General features: G+C 46.6%; 2 long non-coding RNA genes across 6 annotated transcripts in view; one reads left to right on the top strand and one right to left on the bottom strand.

Moving 5' to 3' along the window:
- Nucleotides 1-1,103: 1,103 nt before the first annotated feature.
- On the bottom strand, nucleotides 1,104-9,510 carry LOC141572887 (uncharacterized). Its single transcript, XR_012498383.2, has 3 exons — nucleotides 8,997-9,510; nucleotides 5,333-7,522; nucleotides 1,104-2,071 (listed from the first exon to the last, which is right to left on the bottom strand). It is a non-coding gene; the product is annotated as an uncharacterized LOC141572887 (long non-coding RNA).
- The window catches only part of LOC109444069 (uncharacterized), a 217,153-nt gene continuing 207,175 nt past the window's right edge, over nucleotides 6,504-16,481 (top strand). For 3 of the 5 annotated variants that reach the window (XR_012498380.2, XR_016018863.1, XR_016018861.1), the window contains exons 1-2: nucleotides 6,504-6,641; nucleotides 11,540-11,728. This is a non-coding gene — a long non-coding RNA (uncharacterized LOC109444069). The remainder of the gene's footprint in view (nucleotides 6,642-11,539; nucleotides 11,729-16,481) is intronic. The other 2 variants (XR_012498379.2, XR_016018862.1) reach the window with 1 other exon arrangement.

Genomic DNA, 16,481 nt, shown 5'->3' with positions numbered 1-16,481 from the left:
CCCCAGTTTGCTCATCTCTAGGATGAAGGGAGCGGATTGAGTCAGGTCTGCAGGTAACCAGTAGCTGCCTGGAGTGCTATGTATGGAATTCTGAGAGCACACCAGGCTCTGTGAAAGCGAGGGGACCCTAGCATTTACGTAATGGCATGGTTGCTGACACAGAAATGGCCCCAACAGCCAGGATCATTTAGGCCACTGAGGGGTTGGAGTCTGTGCTCATGACCTCTAATTCTAGTTGTTTCTAGTTGCCCAAAAGGCAGCTCCTAGAGAAAGCCTGCCCGCCTGTCTTCATTCCTGCCTCCTTTCCCTTTTCGTAGTCTGGTCTCCATGGTGATACGCCATCCTCATCTCTTAGGAAGGCTGCTAGGCTCATGTGAGCTTCGTGTAGGGACCATACGATTTATCATCCATCCTGAGACACTTCTGAGAACGAAAGGGGCACTCTTGTTAACTCTCTCGGGACCACTGGGACTCTCCTGGGAACTGGCATCACTTAAGGTGGTAGTTCTCAAACTTTTCCATGCTAAGGCTTGCTGGAGGAGACTTCTGGGCCCTGCCTTCAGACGTTCCGATCCTTTAGGGTTAGGGCCTGAGAATTTGCATCCAAATGAGTTCCCAGGGGACACTGATGCTGCAGGTCGCTGGACCATGCACTTCGAGAAGCCTGACGCGGAGCATAAGGGCTGAACAGTTCACAGGACTCACTCACCCCATGTTCTGACTGATCCTCACAAAAAGCCCAAGAGGCCTAGAAAGTTGTTATCAATGGTTCCATGCTATCGTGAGGAACTGAGCGATCCAGAGAGGTTAAGTGCTTAGCCCAAGGACACCCAGCTATATAAGGGGAGAAGCCCTTGCTCAAATGCAGGTTCGCCAGCTCCCAGCCTCTGCTCCACTCACCAGGCGCAGAGCCTCTCAGCTCAGGAGCACGTTCGGAGCTGAGCTGGTCTCCGGCGCTGCAGCATGGCCTCCTTCTCAGCAAATGCTCTGACCCAGGTTAAAACTGACTCTCTTTGCTTTACAAACCCCAGGTCAGGTCAGCCAAGAGCTCAGGGATTTGGTGTAAGAAAGTACGTTAGTAATGCTTTTGTCTATATTTATATTTAATATTTTAGGGCTTTAGTCCTTTTGATACATGAATAATTTTTAATGTTTAAACAATCGGGTACATTCTAAAACATTCAGGCTGGATAGTTTCTGTTTCACATTCTTGAAATGGAGCTTTATTTGTAACGTGTCAGTCTATGACTCAACTAACATACATTTTATTTATTTATTATTTATTTATTTATTTATTTTGACATTCAATATTATTTTCAACTTCCATACATTTAATCCTCACGTATATTTTCAGGAACACTGGCAGACTGCCTGTATTACTTAACCTTGCTATGCCTCAGTTTTCTCATCTATAAAACGGGACAGGTAACAGTGCCTTCGTCATAGGATAGAGGTGAGGAGTAAATGAATTTATGCATGTCAGAGTAATTGGAGGCGTCCTTAGGAAATACTGAGTGTCCATAAACACCAGCTATCTGTTTTTATTCTCTGCCAGATCCCCGTTTTATTCTGCCCTTCAGGTCTGTCGTCATTTTGCTTCCTGTGCATCAGTGAGCTCTTTCCAAACAGAGGCCTCTTTCCTTCTTCACTATACCCCTCCAAGTCTTGCCTGCACACAGTAGGTGACCAAGACGTACTTACTGAGTAAGCACAGCATGGAAAATGCTTAGGAATGCTCATCGCCATAGAGGAAAACCATGAAGCCCAGAGCATGAGTGATGGGACATTTCACTGAGGCTCTGTGGAGGTTTCTGGAACAGCCCAGCTTGGCCACCACCCAGCGTCCAGCATCTCACTTCCAGCTGCGTGAAATGTGTCATGGACTCTACAGCACTGTTCCAGACACGAGGCCTTACGAGATTTCCAATGTGAGCTCCACTCCAGGCTTGGGAAGGCCTGGGATCAATGGATCCAAAGGGAAAACTGAACATGCGTCGGGTGAGGCTCATTCAGCCCTGCTGGCTGCTGCTGGATTTCGGAGGGATACACATTTTCCTCTGGATGCCTGGCTCTGAAAGGAAAGAAAAGCAAGAATCTCAGTAGATGTGGGAAGTTTTGTGGTTTGGTTCAAAATCAAAAGTGGGAATGAATCTCATGTCCAATGGCCAAAAACTTAGACTTTGTAAATGAAAACTCTCATTTGTCAGTTGCTTAGTGAGCAATGTGGATTCATGGTGCTCAGGGACTGTGACAGGAGGAACACTATGGAATCTTGCCAGGTTGATGTGTTTCAGGGTCTCTGGCAGAAGCACTTGTGCCCTAAAGATAACCAGTCAATTGAGGAGGGAAAGGTGCAACATGAGGACATCTTAGATCCTAAGAAAAGCCATCTGGCTTCGAGAGAGTATCGTAGTTAGTGCCTGCTGTGAAACAAACCACTGCAAATACAGTGACGTCAACGACCACCGTTTATTTATGATTCTATGGGTTAGCAAGTTGGGCTGGGCTCAGCTGGGCAGTTCTTCTTTCCTGAGTGTGCTCCCCCATGCATCTGTGGTCAGCTGCAGGTCAGTGAGGTGGCTTCGCTTCCAGAGCTTGGCTGGCTCTTAGCTGGGCAGTGGAGACAACTGGGCATTGATTTCTCCTTATCCAGCAGGCTGGCCTGAGCTCATTTAGGTGGTGGCAGCAGGCGGTGGGGGTGGGGGGTTGGGGAGAGAGAGAGAGAAAGAGAAGGGATCCACTGCCTCTTAAGACCTATTCTTAGAACTGGAACAATGTTGCTTCTGCCATGTTTTGTTGGCTAAAGCAAGTCACAAGGTCAACTTAGATCCAGAAACGCAAATATATGGTGATGGAAGGAGAACTGACTCTGGGTGGTGAAAGCACAATGCAATATATAGATGATGTATTATAGAACTGTACACTTGAAACCTATATAATTTTACTAACCAATGTCACCCCAATAAATTTAATAATAAAATAAAGAAACACCATCTGTGAAATACATTGTGCTCTTCAGGAAAGGAACCGCCAAGGCCCATTGCCAGAAGGCATGGCTATGGGGAATGGTAGAAAATTGGGGCCATTTTACAAACCACCACAGATCGGGAGGGTTGGTCAATGGACAGTGGTTGTGAAGTGAAGCAGATAAGGAAATTGCACGCTGAGAATGAGCATCGCTGAGGATTTGGGAAACTAGGCACTTAATTTCCTGACTACCTGTTGGAAGCCCTGGGTAATAAGCTTGTGTGCATGGAATGGAGAATGGGGTGAGGTTTGGATCCTGATCCACTGCTGACTAGCCATGTGGCTTTGGGGGAGCCAGTGAATCCACCTTAGCCCCGGTTTCCCCATCTGTAAAATGGGATCACAGTTTCGCCCTCGTAGGTTTGTTGTGCGGATCAAAGAGGCAATTGGTCTGGCATTTGGTGGGCATTGGAAAAATAGCTGCAATAATGAGTAATGGATAATATCAACCAAGTAGCCAATCCCAGCATACGTGATGAAAGATAATGAGTAGTAATGAGTAATGAGAGTCTCTCCGTAGCAAATGAGCCTGGAATTTCTTACCCTGGAAGGCAGAGTGCCGTCCTAGGATTATACTGGCAAAGGCTGGCATCTGCATGATGCAAAGGCCAATATGGCCAAGCAGAACTGGCCACAAGCCACTTAAGGCCTCGATGGCCTCAGTCTCCCAGGGCTCTGTGCGGTGTGGGGCTTTGGTTCCCCAACAGGAATCCCAGCGAGTGTTCACTGAGTTCTAGGTAACACACTCAGACGGAGTCCTGACCTTGGCCCTGCACAGAAGGCCAGAGGCAACAAGGAGAAGTCTTACTGAGGAGCAGGGCAGCCTCTGAATGGGCTCAGGAAAACCTCTCTGACTTTGTCCTTTGCCTCCCCCCACCCTGCACTCCCCCATCCCAATATGCCAGTGTCTCTGGGCAAGGAAAGATCAGGAGAGTTATGTAGAGTTCTAGACCAATGATTTTGCACATATTCTATATCTGCATGGTCCAATATGGTAGTCATTAGCCCTATGTGGCTATTGAGTGCTTAAAATGTGGCTAGTGCAACCAAGAAATGGAATCTTTAATTCCAGTTAATTATTTGTAGAGCCACTTGGGGCTAGAGATTACCATATTTGACAGTTCCATTCTAGATGGGTGAGCCTCTGAAGACACCCAGAGTTTTGAGGATGGTGAGCTGCATCGCATCAGGCCTGAGTGGGCTGGGGTGTTGTCTCAGGGCTTTGTGGGAGCCAAGTGAGGGTCTGGGGGTGGGTCACTTGAGCAGCTGGGCCCTGGTAAAGCCTCCAAGGTTTTAGAAAACCAATAGGTTTAGAAACCAATAGGTTTCTTCCTATTTCTAAATAGGACTGAGAAAAGCAGAAAGCTTGTGGTCCAGCTGAAATCCAGAATCCAGTATAGATTTAGCCTCTGTCCCCCTTGCTCTGTTCTGAGTGGCCACTTATAGCACCCAGTAAAGCTGTATACTCCCTCATCCTTTCTCGTGCCAATGAAAATCAGAGCTCAGCTGTCCAGTCAGGGAGAAAGCAGGGGATCTCACAAGGAGGAGAGAAGTGTCCTCCCCAGAACAAAAGGGACCACATGGTCCAATGTAGCTTTTGAGGACATTAAACAAACAAACAAACACACACACACACACACACACACACACACACACAAATACACATGTACACACACAGTTTGCTTGGGAAGGAGGTTACTTGTGGAGACTTGGGACAACATGCCCTGGTCTGGAAAAACGAGGTTTTGCTTCTGTTTTAATTGGCTTCAGAAAGATGACAAACCAAATCCATCTCAGGGTTTGCTCTTGAAACTCACACTGGAATTTATTTCGGGACCCTCCCCAAGTCACAGCAGAATGCTGCTTGCAAAACTGGTGGTGGATTTTGCCTAGACATTTTTTTTTCCCCCAATTGCCTTTCAACTGCAGCAGTAATAAAGGGCCCAAACTAATCAGTCTTTGTATGAAAGCAGGATGAGAAAGGCTGCTCTCTGCCAACTCACCAGTCTTTCAATCCCCTGATAGATCTTAAAAGTTGGGACTCCCTTGCCGGCAAATGTTCTAGTGTCTTTTAAAAGACAGACTCTTTTAAAAGACAGACTCCTTCGATTAATTGTGGTGGAAACCAGCGGCACCTACATGGGCTTTTTGCAGTGGCCTGGGCAAGATTACTTTTCTGCGATTGCCATAATTTACAAGGCTCACATAACCATGTAACGACTTGGTGATTACATGGCAAATATCGTATAAATACATAGTAATTACAAGTTCATGCAGATTACTTGGTATATACATTTGAAGTTACCGAGTAGTTCAAAGATTAATTATCCTGTAACTGGCAGTATTTAAATCATTTTTTCTCGTATACGAATACATTGAGGCCAACTTCAAGGCTGGAGACGATGGGGATGTGATGAGTATGATCTGAAAAGAAAAAATGAAATTTGACAGGCATGGATTATTTAAAGCATGCATATGTGAGCTGAGCAGCCACTACACTTTGATGCAAATCGTGGGGGAAAGAGCAGGGGATGGTGTGTAGAGAAAGGTACTGAACAAAGTAAGGATTTCCTGCTGGCGACTTGAAATTTAAACAAATAATCATTTAAATGGCGGCCCGGCATTACGTTCCGAGTTGTGTGCATTAATGTCAACATCTGGTACCAACATTTTGACAATTCTATTAAAATGCCCCAGCATTCCCTATCTAACACCTGTTAGCTCTAATTTTCTTTCCTGAGAAGCACACCAGTAGACAGGGTAGATTCCAAATCATTTATCACTTTTAAAGTGCTTCCATATGCGTGTTGGGCCCAGCCTGGCCCTAGGCAAACGTTTTCTGAATGCATTAAAATTCAGGACTATTTTTTTAAAAGTGTAGACACCAATGTTTCATTGAATTCATGTCTGGTAATTATTAGCTTAAATTATGGCTCACACATGACTTGACAAAGTGGACCATGAATTAAAACACACACACACACACACACACACACACACACACACACACACCCAGAACTCTTCAATAGATGCACCCAACTCGTCCGTTGCTCGTTATTGAGATGTCAGTCAGTAATCATTAGGCAAACACTCTTCATGGAGGGAACTACTAAGAGGCCCAGGAGTCCCAAGAGATGATCTAGAAATGTCGAAAATGTTACAGTATAAATGAATGACACCAACAAGAGAACATGTGTTAGAGATGTAAGCAATTAGTTAATATATTACAACTTTCAACCTCTGAGCAAAACAGGCAACCAAGATTTCCCCTTGACAAAAAGCTACAGATAAGATCAGGTTGATTTCCACACAATACAATCGCCCTGAATTGGAGCAACCCTCCAGCAGCCTGGGATCAGGGAGGATCCCTGGATTCTCAGGGATCGGCAGGGTGTGTGCCGCAAGGGTAGGTCCTGCCATGCCTGGAAATGACTGGCTTGTCTGTTGGGTTCTCTAAGTAGAGAAGTGGAATCTGAAATGAAAGAAGATGTCCTGTGCCCCAAGGATGAGGCCCACGGAAGCTAGCCGCCTGCTCCTTGCTGGAGCATTCGAATGAACTTTAGAAGGTAGAAATCTCACTGATGTTTTCAAAGGAAAGAAGGTGCCTGCAAAAGGTGAGGGGCATGGGGCTATTACATGGACTAATGCTTGTTCATTGCTTTTCAGAGAAGATTTTAAAAACTAGATAATATATATTGTATAGTTCTCTCTCTCTCTCTGTCTCTCTCTCTCTCTCTCCACATACACAAACACACAAGATTTTTAAGCAAAAAATCCTCCCACATATATACATATACAGAAAATATGTTTTAAGCAAAAATATACATGAAGTGCACTTGCGGTAAGGATTTGAATAGGTCCCTTAGAAGTAGCAAGGAAACACCAAGAATGCAAGAAAGAAGGGAGGAAAACCTGTGTTCACCAACTCTAAATGTAAAAAAATTTATATAGACAGTTAAAAATGTCCACCCCTGTACACACGCACACCTACACTTTCACACTTCCTCTGTTTACTAAATAACATTTCAGCACAGTTTTCATCTTATAAGGAAAGTGTTTGAAACTTGGAATAAGTGCACTTAATTAACGGAAGGCTGTGAAAATGTGCACTAATCTGATATGACTAATAGCAAAGTGCATGAAATTGCTAATTAGAATTTCATTAAAGGTGCTGCTTTATCAGACTGTGAATATCACAACCTTTAAAATTCTTTCAGGAGAGCTTAATTCCTTTTCAAACAGAAATATTCTTTAAAGACATTTGATTTGTTCTGAAGGAATTCATGGCTGAGGCTGGAACTTAAAATGTTGCCGATATTCCAGGAGGTGGTATCAGAATATGACTATAGATCAGGGACATTGTTTCATTTGCTGATGAATTCTTTCTCTGCGGATGATTGTTCAGAAAAACCGGCCATGGAAATAAAGTTGAGTCGAGTCCTTGGTTTGTTCTACATGTAATTTGTTTTCTGTTGAAGCCAAACGTTATTCTCTCCTAAAAGAAGAAAGGAAAATTTATTTTTTAAAAATTGTAAAGTCACTAACAATAAAATTAAATATTTTAATTTTCACATGCATTACAAACACTAAAAGGGAGCAGACAATACAATATTTTTTCTTTAAAGGAAAAGGCCATTCATTAAAAAAAGAAAATCAGCTGGCAGCCTTCTCTCTGTCTTCTAAAAATAAAGCTCTTAAAATACTAATAACATTTCAGTCATAAAATTGCACTTTTTAACATGAAGAAAGGCCACTTAACAATAGCAAATGTGTTTTTACTTCTCTGATTTGCTTTCATAGGTTACAGGGTTTTCTTATTCCACATTTTAATTCTTTCCTGTACTAAATCTGCATTTAATCTTGCTTGTTATCACTCAGATTTTAAAAATTCTACCTTTCTATTCCTTTATCTTTTCTAGTTTCAGCCTTATTTTTGGTTACTTCTCTTTATTTTCACAGGCATAACATAGGTTTCTCTCCCTGCACACAGCTCCCAGTGTTACCAATTGTATATTTTAATTTGTTTTTCCTGATTGTTCAAGGGTTCTTACAATTAGTAACTTTTTTTTTTAAATTCAAGCTTGATTGAACAGTTACATTTTGTTACTGAAAAACCATTAATGTTAATGGAAACTACAGCTCACTCAAAGCAGCAGTTTACTTTTACAGAAGTTGTTAAAAAACCAGCCTGGCTTTAAATTTGCCGAACACACTGGTTAACAGTGATGTAATTTTGCAGAATTGAATATTTTAAATACACTTTTAAAAACCTTGGTTTAAAAGCTAATCAGTCACATTTACCTGACGACCGTATCTAAAAGGGGAGAAAATGAGAACAGAAGTAACTTTATTTGAGAAACAGTGTGATTTCTTTGGTCATTTAAACAAATCTCAAGTGTATTAATTACAGTTTGCTCTGATTTTAGCTCTAGCAAGAGGAATTTTCATGGCATTTAGATAATTTATCAACCGGGCTAGGTAACAGATAAAGATTATGTTTTCCTTTCCAACATTTGGGAGGTACATTTCTACAATAAATGCAACGATTTTAAAAGATCAGTCTAGACTTAAATGAATGAAAATTATGCTCGTTAACTGTAATGTCTGGAGTCCGAGGTGGGGTGTCAGTCTTGCCTATCTGTGGGCCACCACAGTCAAACAAAGCTGCTAATTCGAATGTTTTAAGTTTCAAATTGAGAAATATTGTTCTAATATGGCAACAATGGGGCTGTTGTCCTTTCAAGCACTCTGCGATTGCAGACTCCTTACCGATCGTTTTATGCAAAACGAATGGCAGGTAATTGTAATTTAATTCTTTTCAAGTAAATTACAGTGAGTGCGTGACACAAAGCCGCCGCGGACCCTCCTTTCTCTGTCAATAGTTGAATTAATGGTGGCAGGAGTAAAAACAGCAATTGTGCACAACAGCCCTCCCTCGGGCCCCCTCCCCTGCCCTGCTAAGGGGGTACCTGCCAATCAGGCCGCGCCACCAGGAGGCCGGGATCCGCCGGTCGTCGCCGAAGTTTGGGGATGGAACGTGGGGGAATCAAGGCGCGCGGGTCCCCGGGCCCGAGGCCGGCCGGGGCCGAAGTGCCCGCAGGGGTCAGAGTCTGCGCGCTACGGGCCGGGTGGCCACCGCGTGGTCACCGTGGGCAGGGTGGACATTAGGGACTTACGGTGCTGGACAAGCGCGGCCGAGTTGACTGCAGAAAGGGGTCCCGGGACAGGCTGATGGTCCAGGGCATTCAGATAATAGGTCAGTCTGGCCACGCTCTCTCCTCTCCAAGAGACACCCGAGGGCTACCAGAGGAGGTGGCATGGCCCATCGGGGAGTGGTGAGGGGCGGGTTGAGGGTTGGGGGTTGTCTCTGCGAGCCCCGTCTGGGTGCGGGATTGCCTGGGGTCCGAGGGACCTCGAGACAAGAGCCGCTTCCTGCCAGGAGCGCCAGTTCTCGCCCCTAAACCCGCGAAGCCTGGGTCGGAAGGGAGATGGCTCCTCGTTGGGGTTGGCGCGAAGCAGGAGTCGGAAGGCGGGGGTCGCCATAAACCGCAGCATGCCTAGTGTCTGGACCCCAGACTCACTGCAGACACCTGGCATACAGTAAATGCCCCATACTCATTGAACTGACCACTAACATACTGTGTGACCCGAACACTTACCATTGTACCTCAACAAAATCCAAACTCCTTCCTGAGGCCCCCAGAGGCTGTGTCCTCCAGCGCTTGTCTGGAATCCGCCAGGGTGGGAGGTGGGAGGTTCTAGGTTCTGGATTTGGAATGTCAGGGCTGGAACCTGCCTGCCCTGTCCTTACTGGGTAACTTGGGGCAGGTTGCTTAACCTGTCTGACCTTAGTGTCCACAATTGTAAATAGAGTTAATGGAACCCTACTTTCAAGGGTCCTTATGGCTATTTAATAAGCTACCAGTAAAGTGCTTAGAATGGTGCCCGGCACAAAGTGAAGTGCCCAATAAATGTTAGCAAGGCTCACTCACTCCGCCTCAGCCATATCTCCCTTTTCCCTTTTCCTTAACGTGTCCTGGCCTCAGGGCCTTTGCACATGCAGTCAGAACTCTCTGTGCCTCTCACGGCTTCTGTGTCAGGCCACAGCCAAGCTATAACCTCTGAGAGATCTTCATGACCACCTGGCAATTCCACCCATCACTATCACAAAGCTCGTTGTTTACTTCCTGATATTTATCCTGATCTGAAGGCTTTTCTTCATTCTCTGAGCATTTATTGTTTGTCACCTCCCCAAAATGTAAATTCCATGGGAATGGGGACCTCATTTGTCTTGTTCTCTGCAGGTCCCCAGCACTTTGATCAGTGCCTGGTATGTGGTAGACACTCAGTAAATATTGTAGAATGGACAAACAGAGTCACATCCTCTGACCTGTACATCAAAGTAGCATCTCTAAGTGCCTGGTTTCTGTCATTCAAAATTAGAAGTGAAATCGTTAACATGGAAATTATATTTTCAAAATATAATTATTAAAAAAAAAAAAGCCAACAATTTTCTAAAGAGATCAAGGTGCTCAAGAAGGGTGCCAGACGATCAGAGACTGTTGTCAAAGTCACCATCTTTTGACCCTGACCAGTTTCGACCATGAGGCTGGAGCCAATCTCTCTGAGCTCTCCCCATGGCTCCCTGATCCTGGGAGCTGATGGAGGCCCTTCTGCGTTTCCTCCCTAGTCTTGGTTTCTTCCCTAATTGAGGGCTTTGCTGGCTTTGGACCAGCTTGGGCCCAGGAACCCTGTAGATATTCACCCCACAGCACAGCAATCAATGCCCACCTTCATGCTACCTGCCCTTCAATGTCCCCCACCCTCCCTAGTGACTACTATGACAGTGGCCTTTTGTCCTCAACCTCCCCAGCCAGAGCTTTTCTGCTCCTTTGATTTCCCCTCTTTGGCATTAATCGCAGGTTCACACCTGCTTTTCTCCTCCCCAAAGCCAGCTGCTTTAGACTGGCTCCTGCTGGGCTGGCCAGACCATCTGAAGGAGCCAGAGAGGCTGGGTGGGGCTGCCTCCGCAGCTCAGCTCATGTTGGGGAGATGAGTCAACTGGCTAGGGTCACTGTGTCTCCTTGGCGCCAGGGCTGGAGCCAGGGACAGTATTTTTGGAAGGCCTGGCCTCGCTCCCCATCTCACACTATTTATTTACTCAGTGAGATCATTATAAACAGTGAGTATCTCGGACATGGTGACCATCCTTGGTGACCAACTCCCGTCCTGAGGTCCTATCTTTGGGAGAGAATTTGGAGAAGACCTCCAGCTATCCAGAGAACCAGAAGTATAAATACCCAACTCATTCATGTATCCCAAACCAGTTGCTTAGCACCACTGGAGTGGGCACGGTGGTGGGTGCTGGGACGTAGATACAATAATAGCTAACACTTGTTCAGCACTACCCATGTGCCAGGAACTGTTCTCGGTGCTTCGTGTGTGTTACATCACTTAAGGAAAGACTCATATCTCCTTGAAATAGGTTCGATTCTTATCTCGTTTTATGCAGGAGGGAAAAGGCTCAGAGCAGACACAGAGCCTGCTGAGGTTGCACAGCCAGGAAGTGACAAGGTCTGGAACCGCAGCCTGCACTCCTAACAGCCACACTGTATGTCCCTCTGTCTTAGTCTCCAGGATGGTAAGATGCAGCCTCGGACATCCAGGGGCACAGAGCAGCAGAAGCAAACAGAGGAAACAGGTTGGTGGGTGTGGTTCCCTGCACAGCGTATCAGTCGGGACATATGATGGTTCTTGCTATACATCAGGCCCTGTTCTAATTGCTTTATACATATTATTAGCTCTTTAAATCCTCACAGCACCCTCAGAGGTAACATCACTGCCATTTTACAAAGAAGACAGAGAGGCCCAGCAATGTGCCCAAGGCCTCAGGGCTAGTAAGTGGCAGAGCTGGGATTGGAACCCACAGAGCAGAGCCTCACTCCAGGGTCCGTGCTGTCACCCCTGCCCCGCGGCCGGCCTCTGCCTGGTGCTCTTGTGCCAGTCCTCAGGCAGCCAAGCGTGCTGAGCCCCTTCACTGTCATCCCACACACCCTGTGCTTGGAGCCAGGGCTGCTGCTTACTAACTGAAACCCTTGGGGAGCCTCCATATCCTTGTCTGTAAAATGGGTGTAACGAGGTCAGCTCCAGTGGCTTCCCAGCGCCACTGCCAGGATTAAGAAAGATCATGTACAGCGGAGGGCACTGTCCAGTGTGAGCCGCTGACCTCAGAAACACTCAGTTCTGTGGGGCGGGGGACAGGTGACTGACCTACTTTAAAGGTCAGGATGCACAGCCTGTGAGAAATGAAGAGGTGATTATTTTAATTGCAAAACAAACAGCTGTAGTTGAGGTGTCCCGTTTGATGATGCAGTTGATGAGAGAATTCAGTCTGCTACTTTTTGTTTTGTCTTTTTCTAAGAAGATTGTATTAGCCCCTGGGCCAACACTCAGATGGCTTCATGCCAGGCCTAGTACTTGATGCTTTGTGTGCTCAACCCCAGTGGGCCTTCCTGCAGCTCTGTGAGGTGAGACTGACATTATACCCATTTTATAGGTGGAGAAACTGAGAGACTAATGAACGAAGGAGCTGGGCTCTGACTCCAGTCCAGCTGACTCCAGGCTCGGCATCTTTGCCGCAGCTCCATAGGGTCTTGGCACAGACCTGGCGCGTGGGGCTGCCCCTGTTTTCTTCTGGTTCTGAACTTTTGGCTTTAACTGTACCTTTGTCTGAGTGTCCCTCTCCCTCAAGCTTAGTACTTTTACATCCTTCACCCCTCCTCAGTCTTGGGGCACCACCAGCCAGAATACCTCTTGTTGAGTGCCCGAGGGCAGTTCTGCACTCGCCCACCCACTAGCTTGCTGCTTTTGTGTAAGAGCTTGAGGTCCACACCTTGGCCTTGTGCCAGGCCAGGCGACATGCTCCCCTGTCCCCAGGCTGTCACCGTGTGAAGCAATACCTTCAGGTGTTAGCGTGAGTACAGGCGATGTGGCCTTGGTTCCCCTTCCCGTTCACCTCAGATTTGCTTCTGGCCCCAGTAGCTGAGTTTTATTTTGTCTTGAATGACAGTGGTCAGAGATAGCAAACCTCTCCTTTCAGGAAGCCATCAGGTGGATCGAATGGGGTTGTGGAGGAATGTCAGCTGCCCGTGGGCTCGTAGCGCCCATCCGACATGGGCTAGTGGGCTCTGCCACGGTGCTCCCAGGTTACAAGTGCCTGCTGACTCCAGTCATGTGTCAACATGCTGGAGGGGGGATTCCCACCCTCTGACCATGACTTCGGGGGGAGGGGCACCCTACGCTGCATGGTGGGGGCATGAGTCTAAGGGAGACACATTCCCTCTTTGCCTTGAACTCATGGCGTGGCTAAGAGCAACTGTGTGCTGAATCGGTGCAAACGAGGGAGGAAGTGTGCATCGTCAGAACTGGCGGAGCCACCGGGGATGAAGTCCCCATGCCCCCACTTACTAGCTGTGGGGCCTTGGGCAAATTACATAACTTCTCTGGGCTTCCATTTCTTCGTCTCTAAAGCTGAGATAATAGCTGGATGTAGCTTGCTGGCTTATTTATTCAATACATGGAAAAACGTTTTGAATGGTGTCTGGCACAGAGTAAGCAGTCAATAAATGTTAGCTGACCCTAAAAATACCAGCTCAAAACTGTCTTCTCCATTCACGTTTGCCTTCCCACTCAAAATACGTAATACACGAAAGTTGCACAGTGGAGCACCTTTCAAGCTGTATGTTGACAAGAGACGATCCTGACCTATATTCTGGCTCTGCCACCCACTATTGTATAAGTGACTTTGTCTTCTGAGCGTCAGTTTCCTTCTCTATAAAATGGATGTAAAATAAAAAATCTCTTACTAATAGTGAGGAATAAGTGAATGATATACATAAAGCAAATGATACCTACCATTCTTCTTCATCCTCTGCCCCCTTTTTCCTTTCATTCCTTCTGAAAGGTTACAAAATGTGTTCTCCAATTCAGTTTTCTTTCCCTCCGGGGTATACATGAAGACTACATTTCCCAACCTCCTTGTGGTCAGGGGCCCTATGTGACTGAGTTCCGGCCAGTGGAATGTGGGGAGGGATAATATGTGCTCCCTCCAGGGCTGGCCCCTGAAATTTCTTATATTTCATGCACCACCTTTTCTTCTCCACCTGCTAGTTGAATGTCAATGCTCAGGGTTACCTGGGAAGCCATATGTTGAAGATGGTGGAGCCCCTGCCTCCAGAACCCTGCTCTTCACTGCCGACACCTGTCAGCCTTTTTGGACTGGGACACATACGCGTATTAAGCCATTGCAGTTTAGGGCTTGCTGGTTACTGCAGCCAGCAGTTAGCCTATCCTGACGTACACAGAATTTTACAGAACCTCTATCCAGTGTATACACCTGCATACATTCATATAAGATTTGGAACGTAGTACTTCAGAGTCTTCCTGGCCCCCAGCCCCCTTAAGCTCATCTGTGTGACTCAAGGTTAGGATCTTACTGCCTTAAAGAACCAGACCCGGCAGATGTTATTGGTGGTGGTGAGGTAATTCCTGAGAGCAACTTCCTGGCCTCCCACGGCAGGGAGGTTCTGAAGACAACTCCTTACCTAAGGGATTTTACTGACAGCCTCGCCTCTCAGGGCTGAGGTCTCCTAAGAAGGCATCACGAATCATACAGATACTCTCCTCCATGCTGCAGTTGCCCAAGGGCTTGCTCTCATCCTCATGGCATGTCCAAGAGATCTGACGGGTCACAGGTCATGAGATCAGGCAGCAGTTCCTCCCAGCTGAGCCTGGAGACTTGGCCCAGGCCCCGGATGCAGCCCAGCCCTCCTTCTGCCTTGGGGGAGATGGGCTCTTTCTGGGCTGCCTGCCCTCATTAAATTTAGTGCCCCCTGGAGGCTGGGGCTGTGCTGCATCCACCCCCTTTCTCCTCAGAGCCTCGTGCAAGGTTGGGGTGCAACAGACACTGTTTTTTGCACAGGGTTGCTTATTTCAGGGGTCAAAGACCATCTTTATGGTATTTTGAGAAAAAAAATCATCAGCTAGGGTGAAGTTTATATTAATTAAACATAGAAATGACCTTACTACTTCGATTGTCTACTCTGTTCTAGGCCTTTCTGTTGTTTCATTAAATCCTTCTCCATAATCCTCTGAGATGAGTTTTAAGGAGCCCAGGTTTCAGGTGAGGAAGTGGAGGTGTACAGGTGTCCGGCCCAGGGTCCCAGAGCTGCATGGGCGGGATTGGAGATGCCGCTCCAAAGGTAACAGCTGGCTTTTCCTGAGACCTTACTGTGTGCCAGGGACCGTCTGTCCTAAGTGCTTTTCACAAATCATTTCTTTTAATTTTGAAAATTTCCTTATGGAGTGGGGGTTACTACTATTTCCATTTTACAGGTGAGAAAACCAAGGGTTGGTGAGGTGAATTAACTATCCCCAAAGTTTCATGGTTGAAAGAGGTGGTGCCTGGATTCATACTGAGGTCTCTGTGCTTTTACAGCTTGTACTGCCACTCACTCAGCACTTTTCAGTGCCTTCCTCTGCCACTCGGAAAGTGCGATAGGCACCAGCTAAATCCTCTTCTAAGGGGCAGTGACTTTTGGCTGGGGTCCACCGTGAAGTCAGGTTGACAGCCTGCCTGAGTCAACACCTACTGTGTGCAACGTGTGGCCCCAAGCCCTGCTACGATACAAGGGAGGCCCAGACAGTCCCCAGGCATTGGTGTCCTGGTAGAGAAGGGAGCTGTTTACCTGCAACAGTGCCGTGGAATGGGCGGATGGTGCACACCTCAGGGGAGAAAGAAGGCACCCAGGTAGGGGCAGGGCTAGCTTTACCAAGGACGTGGAATTGAGATGAGCCTTGTCTTCCTGGATTTGAATCCCAGCTGGCTGAGTGATGTTGGGGAAGCTACCTAACTTCTCTGAACCTCACTTCTGCCATGTATAAAATGGAGCTAATAAAGGTACCTACCTTACAGGATTATTATGAGGATTAAATAGTGATATGTAAAGTGCTTGGAACATCGGGAGCTCTATTTTACATACTTATTTACTCTCTTCATTGTCAAGGACTAGTGACTTTCAGGAGGTGAAGAAGGGAGGCGTCATGCACCAAGTGAATGCCATAAGCAAAGCTTGAGAGTTGAGAAAGCAGGGGTGTTTACTTGAGAATTCTAAGTAGCTCAGTTTGGCTGGTTCATATGGGAGCAATAGGAGATGAAGGTAGAAAGAAAGGCTGGGGCCAGGTTGATGAGTATCTATGTAAGTCAACAGACAATGGGGAACCAGGGAAGGTTTTTGAGCAGGGGAGTGTCATACCCAGAGCTGGGTTTTAGAAAGACCCCTTTGGCCACAGTATAGAGTGGACCAGAATTTTTGGAGTGATGTGAAATGCCCGGTAGAAAGCTGTTGTCATCAGCCAGGGGAGAGGGTAGTGGCACTCATGGCAGAGGAGGTCGT

This window comes from Rhinolophus sinicus, chromosome 15, assembly GCF_057876585.1.
Source record: "Rhinolophus sinicus isolate RSI-liver-muscle chromosome 15, RSI-T2T, whole genome shotgun sequence".
NCBI lineage: Eukaryota > Metazoa > Chordata > Mammalia > Chiroptera > Rhinolophidae > Rhinolophus > Rhinolophus sinicus.
Note: the sequence above shows the minus strand (reverse complement) of the source record. Positions and strands in the feature narration are given on the sequence as shown.